The sequence below is a fragment of the Scylla paramamosain genome, chromosome 19 (genome assembly GCF_035594125.1).
Source record: "Scylla paramamosain isolate STU-SP2022 chromosome 19, ASM3559412v1, whole genome shotgun sequence".
Lineage (NCBI taxonomy): Eukaryota > Metazoa > Arthropoda > Malacostraca > Decapoda > Portunidae > Scylla > Scylla paramamosain.
Window position 1 is genome coordinate 12726142 of NC_087169.1, and position 12500 is coordinate 12738641.

At 46.9% G+C, this 12500-nt stretch overlaps 1 long non-coding RNA gene across 1 annotated transcript in view; it reads left to right on the forward strand.

Moving 5' to 3' along the window:
- Nucleotides 1-12500, forward strand: part of LOC135109652 (uncharacterized) — a 16600-nt gene that overhangs the window by 1916 nt on the left and 2184 nt on the right. Inside the window, exon 1 of the long non-coding RNA XR_010272835.1 lies at nucleotides 1-387. This exon is cut by the window's left edge and continues 1916 nt beyond it. This is a non-coding gene — a long non-coding RNA (uncharacterized LOC135109652). The remainder of the gene's footprint in view (nucleotides 388-12500) is intronic.

Sequence of the window (12500 nt, forward strand, 5' to 3'; positions counted from 1 at the left end):
CCCCACCACAGGTAGAGGATGAGAGAGCGAAGATCCTGGTGGCACCGAGGTTCTTGCGTCCTTGAGAAAGGCGCCCCGTGGCACTCTGCCCGTTACAAAATAAAATGAGAAGATATTAAAGCTTCGGTGAGTGTGTTGGCGCGGTCAGTGTGAGCTCTGGAGGCTGTGGCGGAGGAGGAGCAAGGGGACTAGGAAGGGGGTGTGGGGGAACCTTCCGGGACCACAGGTGACGGCCACGCGCCCTCAGTCCCAGCCCGCTGCAGCAGGAGACACCAGGCTGACAGTGGAAGTCAAACAATTCGCCCCGGGGACTCACTCATCACCCGAACGTTTCCCTGACCTACGACCAGACCAAGCACGGATGACCCGCTTAAAACGTGCACATTGGTAAGACGTCCATAACTCCTGACCTAGGGAAAGGTAGAAAGACAAATAATTTTGCTTGACCCGGAGTCACAGGGTTGGCAGCTCCGCTACGCCAGAGCTGGGGTTGGCAGCCCTGGGATCAATAGGATGGTTGACCGGCTTCTGAAGTTTGTCCCGTGAAAGTCCTCTTTTCTGAACTTATCAGTTATGCTTAGTGAAGTGTTCTTTTGAGTCAATGTCTCTATGAGTGAAGCTCTCAATCTCCTTCATTCTACTTAAATTCTGTAGAGGAAGGAGACGGGGGAAGAGGGGGCGGAGGTGACCGACCAGTGTGTCCTCTGGTCTCCCCTGATCAATGTTTTAGTCTTCGTCTATTTGTATGTTGCAACGAAGATAAGGAAGGAGCTGGGAGGCCACCCCGTCTCTTCTGTGCTAATACTAAATGATGTGTTAGCAAGGGCGGCCCTCGGTGCCATAACGCGCGGGATATGCTGAAAGGATCAGCCATCTTGCGGCTGAAGGGAACACTAACAAGAATAATATCGTCGGCTGAGGTTTCTGAGTCCGTTCGAGTCCCAACCTCGGCAATACTCCGTCTTATCACCGCCATAACCATTACAACTACTACATGGGGGTACTAGTTAAAGCAATTAGTAGATGTAGCGGTGAAGGAAGTTGTGTAATAGTTTTAATGAGAATAATTATCTTGATGCCGATACTTATGAGATGATAATGACTATTGTGCCGATCAATATTATAAAACCTTACTTACTACTACCATGTATTCATCAACTACCTACCTACCTACCGCAACCGCGACCCTCGGGATGGCCGTGCCCTATCTAAGAATGTGTCTCGGCGCTCGATTTCAGTGAAGGACCAGAACCCAATGACCCTCAAGAAAGATTTTCAGGCTGCAACGGTCATTTTCTCTCTCTCTCTCTCTCTCTCTCTCTCTCTCTCTCTCTCTCTCTCTCTCTCTCTCTCTCTAAGAATATGAAAAATTGAAACCTGAAATGGTGCCCGTAGAGAGAGAGAGAGAGAGAGAGAGAGAGAGAGAGAGAGAGAGAGAGAGAGAGAGAGAGAGAGAGAGAGAGAGAGAGAGAGAGAGAGAGAGAGAGAGAGAGAACCGGAATCATCCTATTTGGGTTCAACTATGTAAACCGAAAAGGACAAGTTAAACAAAGGAGAAATTGTAGTTAAGAAAGGGACGAGCAGGGCTGCAGTCACTACTGGGCGGTGAACAGACACGTCTGGTGCCTGATCCGTGACTCCCTGAGGTGGCCCTGGCACTGGCTCGGCACTAGTTCGGCACTGGCTCTCTTCCTTGCGCGCATGGGGTGAGAGAGAGAGAGAGAGAGAGAGAGAGAGAGAGAGAGAGAGAGAGAGAGAGAGAGAGAGAGAGAGAGAGAGAGAGAGAGAGGGGGGGGTTGCCAGTAACGGAAGGCGGGTTGGCACAAGCAGTAACACGGTTCGACACATGACTGTCCTCAGGATGCAGTACTCAAACAATACAAAAACAGGTTGTGGGTATCTTAAGAAGATGCGCTACGTGGGAGCGGACACTATAACACAGGATGAAGGCGCACACTCGTGTAAGCATGCCGACGTGTGGTGGTGGTGGTGGTGGTGGTGGTGGTGGTGGTGTGGTGTGTGTGTGTGTGTGTTTCACCCCTCCCCTTTCCTTTGTCTTGTTTACCTCTCTCTCTCTCTCTCTCTCTCTCTCTCTCTCTCTCTCTCTTTCGATGTGAATTGCATCTCCATGCAGGAAAAGTAATAAAGTCGTATAACAGAACATAGATAAGAGAGAGAGAGAGAGAGAGAGAGAGAGAGAGAGAGAGAGAGAGAGAGAGAGAGAGAGAGAGAGAGAGAGAGAGAGAGAGAGAGAGGAGGAGGAGGGGGGATGAGGATGGAGAGCGGGGAAGAAGGAATAAGTAGGCAGTAAGGGAAGTACACCCTCAGCCCTATTATTTCTGCTTGATGAAAACACAAATATCAATTAAGAAGATGGGTGAGTGATCCATGGAGGAGGAGGAGGAGGAGGAGGAGGAGGAGGAGAAAGAGGAAGGTGAAGAGAACTTCAAAGACAAGAAAACATCGTCGAATACGAGAGAGAGAGAGAGAGAGAGAGAGAGAGAGAGAGAGAGAGAGAGAGAGAGAGAGAGAGAGAGAGAGAGAGAGAGAGAGAGGGGGGTGGAGGGGGTGGCAGAGAGCGAAAGGCAGCAAGCGAGAGGGGCAGAGTGCGCGAGCGATAGACGGAGCACGCTAGCGAGACAAAGCGGGCGAGCGAGAGAAACAGCGGGCTAGCTAAACTAAGCGCGCAAGCGGGACAGAGCATGCGAGCGAGAGACAGAGTATCGTAGCGAGAGAATGAGCGCAAGCGAGAGACACAGAGCACACGTAGGAGACAGAGAGACCCAGCAAGAAAGGCAGAGCGCTCGAAGGAGAGACAGAGCGCACCAGCAAGAAAGACAGCCGCGAGCAAGAGGGACAGCGCGCGAGCTAGACATCAAGCGAGCAAGAGACAGCACGCAAGCGAGAGAGAGAGAGAGAGAGAGAGAGAGAGAGAGAGAGAGAGAGAGAGAGAGAGAGAGAGAGAGAGAGAGAGAGAGAGAGAGAGGCGCGAGTCACACCCGTGCATAAAAAGAAGTCGAGGTCTGAGCCAGCTAACTACCGGCCAATCTTGCTCCTCTCCGTACTCAGCAAGATCTTCGACAGGATCATTAAGCGAGCAACTCACCGAATACCTCGAGCAGCACCAGCACCACTTGCTGTCGCCAAAGCAGTTTGGCTTCAGAAAAGGCCACTCTGCCTCAGACCTCCTCCTTTCTAAGGCCTGGCACAGCGCCCTCGACACTGGCCGTCCCTCCCTGGTGATTACCCTCGACATAGCTGGAGACTTCGACTGTGTGTGGCATTGAGGCCTGATAGCGAAGCTCGAGCAGCTAGGCGTCGCTGGGGAGCTACTCCACCTGTTCTCCAGCTACCTCACGAGCAGGAGTCTCCGGGTGGGTGGTGCACGGACATACCTCAGCCAGCTACCCAGTACAGGCCTCTGTTCCACAAGGGTCAGTCCTGGGACCCAGGCTGTGGAACATCTATCTGAATAACATCCTACAGGGCACCCCCCAACCTGTGCCTACGCTGACGACTGTACTCTCTCTCGATCCTACTCAAGGGATGAAGTACAGGACGTGATAACCTCCGTCAACAGACAGCTGGACGACGTGATGGCCTGGGGAGAGAGGTGGCAAGTCAAGTTTGCCCCCGACAAAACCCAGGCCATGGTAATATCACATGGGGAGGACGCGGACCAGCTGCGTGGAAGGCTGAGGCTCGGGGAAGACGTCATTCCTCTACAGGACAGCACTGACATCCGCGGCGCGGAGATTGACTCTCGGCTGCGCTTTGACAAGCACCTCGAGAAGGTGGCCCGAAATGCCTCCTTGAAGGTGACACTTCTGCGCCGAGTGAAAAACCTCCTCTCCCCTGATGACCTGCTGACCATGTACAAGGCCCAAGTCAGACCTGTCATGGAGTACGCCCCCCTCACTTGGATGTCAAGCGCCCGCTGTCACCTCAGCCTGCTGGATAAGGTACAGAGGCGGGCAGAACGCCTTATCCACGGAGGGGACCAGCAGAGACCATTTCAGCAACCATGGCAACAGCAGCATCAGCGGACACAACAGACTGGCGCAGCAGCTCCAGCGTTGGACTGCTTGGAGCACCGCAGGAGAGTCGCCGCCCTGACGCCCCTGCTACACAAAGCACAGGTCCAGCACGTGCCGCACCTGGCGGACCTGAGGGCCACCTGGAGGAGGTCTGAGCGATGCACGAAGACGGTGCTGAGCAACGACTCCTTCTTGGAGGTCTCAAGGTCCTACTCCACCACCCAGCAGCGCGCCTTCACTGCCACAACGGTCAGGCTGTGGAATGCCTTCACCACTGCTGTGGACATCAGGCAACTGTCCACCCAGCAGGCAAAGGTTGCCGCCCACAGATGGCTACAGCAGCAGCCATCTTGACATTAAAGTTTATAGTGTACAGTGTGTCAGAAGTGTGTAAATATGTGGACAGTAGCTTTAAGATAGTTTGTCACACGAGTGTAAACTTTAGTTACTAATATGTCCTCCTTAATTATATCACGGTGAGAGAGAGAGAGAGAGAGAGAGAGAGAGAGAGAGAGAGAGAGAGAGAGAGAGAGAGAGAGAGAGAGAGAGAGAGAGAGAGAGAGAGAGAGAGAGAGAGAGAGAGAGAGAGAGAGAGAGAGAGAGAGAGAGAGAGAGGTGAAGGTTTAGGATGGCATATAAACAGTAAGTTTCGCAGTATAGGTGAGAAAAGTACACATGCGACTTTGAATAGTACATGCTAAGTAAACAAAGCCAAATCAAGCATGACAGGCATGATGTTTCAGTGGACGTGGCAAGACGAAAATTGGGCCGAACATGCAACAATTTACGATTCAAACTGAGCTTTAAGGTAAAGAAAAAATACTATCTTCGCCCTCTTTTGCCACAACCACTTGGGAGCGCCGCCGCCAGATAATGCGAGGGGCACGAAGAGGAATGCGTTTCAAGCAGTAGGAGGAAAGGGAGAGGTGAGAAATCAACTGATAAGATGTATGGTAAGCTGAGTGAAGTTTTGGGTCGCAGGTGGACGGATTTGCAGTTAAACTAAAGAATAAAATGGAAGGGTCCTTACCGAGCCAGTCGAGGAGAGGCCAGGGGACTGTACGGGCGAGAAGGCTTCTGACGAGACACTTGCGATCGACAGAGGTCCTGCCGGAGTCCTGCTCGCGCTACACGGAGGCGTCGATCCATCAATATTCTGAAAAGCGAAAAGAAGCATGTTAAAATATTATACCATTAAAAATAAAAACCGAGTAGTATATCTAGTATTAATATGTGAATATACTATATTTATAAGGCCTTGAACCATTGCATTCAGTTCTTTACAGACCGCTCACACACACCAACAGTTTCAATTATTTCTTTCGTTTGGTGCCAACTTTGTGAAGCCCTATATGTGCAATAGCTTCAGGGGTTACAGACTTCCTTTTACCCATAATCAAACACCCCTTGACCTGAGCCGGCCCAGTAACCACCCCAGCCTCGGGCAAGGACGTGCGACTTACTTCATTATCTTTTGTACAGTTTATTTTATTAATCTGCAGCTGATTTTACAACTGTATTTCCTTGGTCACCACCTCTACAAAGTAATAGAAGCAGATTTACCTGTACAATATTGGTGGGGCCCGCTTCATGAAAATGCTTTGTCCAGCTTTCCAGACCGCCTTAAAACACCAGTTTCCTTACTTATTTTCTGATTTGACTTTCCACACTAGTACAGTACTGCCAGGTCATTCTCTTTCAGCTCCTTTCCACGACCCACTGATCCACAGTGTCAAAAAGAGAACACAGGATACCACAGATAACTGAACCGTCACTGTTTCCCCTACCTGTCCCAGGATAGTCAAGACTTAATGCAAGATCAGAGATGCTATGATGGTCTGTACCAAACTGGCAGCCAATACTTTCTGCCAGAACTGTGTGTGTGTGTGTGTGTGTGTGTGTGTGTGTGTGTGTGTGTGTGTGTGTGTGTGTGTGTGTGTGTGTGTGTGTGTGTACAGTATAATACATTCACACACCACCTTTCGCGAGCAGCAGCGGATTGGAGACACTGATTCCGCGCACTGCGCGTTAATCATTTAAAGACGTTCATTTCGTTTAATGTCTTGGATTTCTATCGCAGACCGAGGAGTTACATGACGCTAACTACTTCCTTAGTGCATAGACGCACCAATGCCATTGTGTTAAGGACCTTTAATTAAAAAAAAATATATATATATATATATATTTTTTTCCTTCCCTCCCCAAATGCCTCACGGGTCATACTCGTATTGTATAACAGAAGCAATTAGCTTTGAGAGACATGTCAACAGCAAGCACTCACTCATTCAAAAAATTCCAACAACCACAGGAAACCAGGAAATCAGAGTTAAAAGTGGTGATAGACTACCCACAAAAACTATTTGCCGTAAAGGGATTTGATAGCTCGAAGTAGCTAGCAACTCTAAGTCAATCACCTTTAAGAAAATACACAAAACTAACACACACCCATACATGCACGCACAAGTACACTTCTGTAAAGTATACAGTAATGTTCAAATGATAAATACAGACACGTTTACGTTTGGTATATTTTCTCACCCCTCCCCTCTTGTACTATATTACATTACACGGTCGCGCCGTTGCTTGGCAGTTACGAGGGGTTTGACGCGAGCTTTCACCTTCGAATATTCCAGCCTCTTCTGGATATTCTCTTGAATTGTCCTGATGGCGACGTTTCCGAGGATCTTGGGGTTCTTTTCTTTGAGTTCCTTGGCAGTAATTGATGGATTAAGGTCCAGTTGACGCTTTAAAAGTCTTAAAGTCTTAGGAGGAATCTTCAGGGCCTTGCCCCCACCATGTTTATGTTCAGGGACATTATCACCCCCTCCCCCATGACGCCATTTCTGGAGCAGTCGAGACACAGTCTTCTCGTTCACACCAGTAATTTTCGCTATTTCTCTATTTTTCTTTCCCACTTTATGGAGTTCAACAACTCTTACAACGTTATCGTGCTTTGTATATTTTCCAGACATCATTCTAAGGGTGTGGCACACCCCAACACTCAATATACAACGGGTGTGAACACGATGGGATATAGGGCACCCAAACAAACAGTGCGCTCCCCACTGACAACAATGACGCACTAAACACCTTTTTTCCTCAAAGCAAGAGCACGGGTGACTGAATTAAAGTTGCTAATTAGTTAATTTCTCCCACATGATTCTTTTTAGGGAGGTATGATATGGGTCCCCCCAAAAAAAAACGCGGTTCGAAACGAGAACTGTAGAAATTCTCATTTCGAACCGCGCTGACTGTACATATTTGAGGGGTAGGTTAATGATGCCCAAGCCTGTTGTTCTTTTAGGGGGGAGAAAATTTTGTTATTCTCATACAATACATGGAAGTCGCTGAGAGAGAGAGAGAGAGAGAGAGAGAGAGAGAGAGAGAGAGAGAGAGAGAGAGAGAGAGAGAGAGAGAGAGAGAGAGAGAGAGAGAGAGAGAGAGAGAGAGAGAGAGAGAGCAATGAAAAGTGATGCGTCAAGAAGTGGGGGGAACGATATTGGGAGGGGAATAAACCTGTAATGGTACCTGTTGAACCTAAGCAACCGCGAGCTGGTGGAGGATGAGGGAGGGAGGGAGGAAGGAAGAGTCGAAGAGTGGGACCAAGATCCAGTGAGGCAGGGGAGACGGTTACCTAGATGAGTCAGGAGCGGCACACTACGTATCTTGTCACACAAGTGGAGGCTTGTTCCTCGCTCCACTATCACTTACCATCACTTGGTTAACTCAACAGTTAGCTATGCTACTCGTACTCGTATGCTATACTGATCCAAGCCTTCCTGTGTTAATTAGGTGATAGGATTGAAGGATGTCAGGTGTGTGTGTGTGTGTGTGTGTGTGTGTGTGTGTGTGTGTGTGTGTGTGTGTGTGTGTGTGTGTGTGTGTGTGTGTGTGTGTGTGTGTGTGTGTGTGTGTGTGTGCGTGCGCGTGCGTGCGTGCGCGCGCGCGCGCGCGCGTGCGTGCGTGCCCGTTGCCAGCAGTTGGTATAAAAGAAGGTAGTACACACTTTCCACTCGTGGTCTCTTCCTACTTAATGCGTGACTTAAACGACATGTCGAAACAGCAGGAAGTGAAATAGCGAGAGCAAGTGTCCATACCGTGGTATCTGGCAGGTAAATAAATGTAACTCATCTTCATTCTTAAACACGTATGGTCTTAAACACATTGAACTTTCTCATAAGAACTGTTTTCAAAACTCAGGTAATTTATATTCTCATGGTTGTTTCTCCCTTGATGATGCAGATGCAGAATCGTTGTATAAACAGACACTACAACACCCATGAAATCCGCCACCCCTCTTAACCTCCACAGAAGCCTGTGAAAAGTTATCGAGATGATACAAGAAATCGTTCGAGAAAATGGACCTACATAGGTGTGAATGTAAATCAGTCCACTGGACCCTCCACTGGTTTGGTGTGTACACTACGCAGCCCGGTTCATGACTCACGTGGCGCCTCTCACTCCAGTTGGGAATCAGCTGGTCTCAGCCGTCCACACGGATGCTAGATTCGTTGGCTTACTTTTTTATTCCTAGAAATTACGGTTTGCTGCCTCACTATCAAGTTTTCGTGTGAATCCCATAACACAAATCATAAAAAAAAAAAAAGTACACGGAGATGAACCGTTACATGGAGAGTAATAATTCGCGAGGATCTGTAAAAATTCCAAACAACATCATGGCGATTTGTCCTTGACAGGAGTAGGAGAGAGAGGGTGAGAGGTTGGGAATGGTTGGGGAGGTCAGTGGTGTGCCCGAGGGAAGGGATGGAGCGCGCGCGCAAACACACACACACACACACACACACACACACACACACACACACACACACACACACACACACACACACTCATGCAGCTGCGAGGATTATTGAGAGTACCTAAGTACATACGTTTACTCTCACTGATACACACACACACACACACACACACACACACACGATTAAAAACAACATCCATTTCAAAACATTCTTAATAGTATGCATAAACAAAATGAAACATCAGTACAAGTTCCTCAAGGCCAGAATGTACGAACAAGTCAGCATCTATAATTTTGTTCGGGGCAATGATGATGATGATGATGATGATGATGATGATGATGATGATAATGATGATGATAATGATGATGATGATGATGATGATGATGATGATGATGATGATGATGATGATGATGATGATGGGGAGGAGGAGGAGAGAGTAGAGAGCGTGTTCTTTGAGACTGCTACACTGACTGTTCTGCTACTGCCATCAACCTGACACACACCAAGTCGGTCACCACACCAACAATCCATCATCTCATTCACTGCTAAACTCTGAAACTCCCTACCTGCTTCTGTTATTTTCATCTTGTCAATGACTTAAATTCTTGCAAAAGTAATGTTTCAAGACACTTCCATTTCCCTTTGTCTCACAACACAAGGGGGCAGTCACAGCCTGCCCTCTAAAGACAACTCTCTTCCTCCACACAAAACAACAAGCACCTAATAACACACACACCCTTCACTCAAAAATTTTAAAATCATCATGGCGACTCCTACACCAGCCTCGGAGTCCCCATCTGGGGAGGGGACCATAAATGTCCCCAGGTCGGACTGCCTTTCTGTCGACGACCCTAAATGTCTTGACACCCCCCTCAACTTTTTCTTCATTAACTTCTGCAACATTCGCGGTCTAAGATCTAATTTTCAATCTGTAGAACACCACCTCTCCTCTTCTAAACCTCATCTTCTTTTCCTCACTGAAACTCAGGTGTCTCAGGCAACTGACAGGAGCCCCTTTTCTGTTCCCTCCTACTTTCTCTATCCTCATTTTCGATCCAAAGCTGGATGCTGCATTTATGTGCGCTTTATGAGACGTCTCCGCCAGTTTTTCTCACCCCCCCAGCTAACTCTGTACAAGGGCCTTATCCGTCCATGTATGGAGTATGCTTCACATGTCTGGGGGGGTTCCACTCATGCTGCTCTTCTAGACAGGGTGGAATCAGAAGTTTTTCGTCCCATCAACTCTTCTCCTCTAACTGACTGTCTTCAGCCTCTCTCTCTCACCGCCGCAATGTTGCATATCTAGCTGTCTTCTACCGCTATTTTCATGCTAACTGCTCTTCTGATCTTGCTAACTGCACGCGGCCTCGCTGCACAATACTTTCTTCTTTCTCTCACCCCTATTCTGTCCACCTCTCTAACGCAAGAGTTAACCAGTATTCTTAATCATTCATTCCTTTCTCTGGTAAACTCTGGAACTCCCTGTCTGCTTCTGTATTTCCACCTTCCTATGACTTGAATTCCTTCAAGAGGGAGGTTTCAAGACACTTACTCATCAATTTTTGACCACTGCTTTGACCCTTTTATGGGACTGGCATTTCAGTGGGCATATTTTTTTTTTATTGGATTTTTGTTGCCCTTGGCCAGTGTCCTTCCTACATAAAAAAAAAAAAAAAAGACTTACCATAATTTGACGTATAATAGTAGCGCCCTGTCTGCGTCTAACTTCTCGTAGTCTTTCGTGAAAAGAGTCCACAAGCCTTCGTAACAAGTCGCTATGAAGACTTTCCCACACGGTGATTAGGGATTTTTTTAGTTTGGGAAGTGTGTGCGTGTCTCTCTTGGAGAGCTCTTTTTTCATGATAACCCAAAGATCTTCTATAAGGTTGATGTCGGGACTATTTGGTGGCCAGTCCCGGAAATAATAAATACCACAGTCTTCAAGCCATTCCAATACACGCCGATTAGTATGGTAGGGAGCACAGTCATGCTGAAACCTCTTGGCTTTACACTGATCGAAGCAATCTGCTAAATGGTCGCAAAGCATTTCCAAATACCTAGGACCATTCATAGAAGCACCGTCCTCCAGAAATACTAATTTACCGGTGCCATAGTAAGAGAAGGCACCCCACACTGTCACAGTACCCAGCTGTTTCACAGTCTTCCATGCGCGCGGGTCACCTTTACAAGGCTCTACACTACGACAATTAGTTATGCCAGTCACCGAGAATGTTGCTTCATCGGACCACAGGATTGTTCGCACATCTTCCAAAGGCAGGTGCTTATACTTCCTTGCAAAAGCCAGACGTAACTGTGTGTACCTGTCTGTTAATAGCGGCTTCTCTACTACCTGCATCCTGACACATTTGATGTAACGATTGACTGTTCTTTCAGACACACTTCCAAGTAAGTGTGGATTAGCGTCCTTCAATTCTCGAGCACTCAATCTCGGTTCTGCATCTATCTGTCGTTTAATAGCAACCAAAGTATCTTTAGACACTTTCATATGCTTTCCAGGTGGCTTTTTCTGCAATGGTATTATCCCTGAAGGTGCCTCACGAGCAGCTTTCAACCAGCGGTCCACGCTTCTTCGGGAAACACCTGTGAGCTGCGCAATTTCCTTATTGGCAAATCCAGTCTCCCTCAACTTACAGATACTTAAGATAGTCTCTTCGGAAAGGTTAGATTTGAGTCCCATTGGTATCTAATGCAATATGTTCGGGAGACAAGACACACACTCTCACACTGTTTGGAAGTTACTGGTCGCAGTGTTTGGCGGGCGGCGGACAACGAGCTGCCTTGTATGAGTTGCCAGAAAGGCTTTTATGAACACAAGGTAGCAGTAGGTAAATTGAACGCAAGGTAGGAACCATTTAAATCTGTGTGTGTGTGTGTGTGTGTGTGTGTGTGTGTGTGTGTGTGTGTGTGTGTGTGTGTGTGTGTGTGTGTGTGTGTACGTTATTTTTCATAACGTTGAGAAACTACTAATAAGTAATCGCGTTTAAAAGAAAATAAACACTTCTTACACTGCCATTTTCTAACGCTGTGAAGTCACAAATGCACAGTTCAGTCATGAAAATGTCTTACTGTTCTCTCTCTCACTCTCTCTGCTGACAATGATGGCAGGCTACATGCTTTTAAGGTTTCCCTTACGACTGTATACCGATGATAAGTCACTTGAAGTCTGAGAAGTATTTTATCATCACTGTACAAGTTCAAATAACATTTTACTTTCCATAACTCTGTGCCATCCATAGAAAAAAAAATTATATATATATATATATATATATATATATATATATATATATATATATATATATATAGAGAGAGAGAGAGAGAGAGAGAGAGAGAGAGAGAGAGAGAGAGAGAGAGAGAGAGAGAGAGAGAGAGAGAGAGAGAGAGAGAGAGAGAGAGAGAGAGAGAGAGAGAGAGAGGCCATAACAGACCTTACGGTCCTCACGAGGTATGTATGTATATATGTATGTATATATATATATATATATATATATATATATATATATATATATATATATATATATATATATATATATATATATATATATGCTGTGGTCACTGATTATTCAAGTGATTTTTTTTTTTTTTATTAAATTAGTTAACTCTAAAGCCGCGTCCACACTTGTTGCATTTCCACGTATCGTATCATTGTTACGTAGCAGTGTGGACGGGAAAGCGTTGTACCGTTATG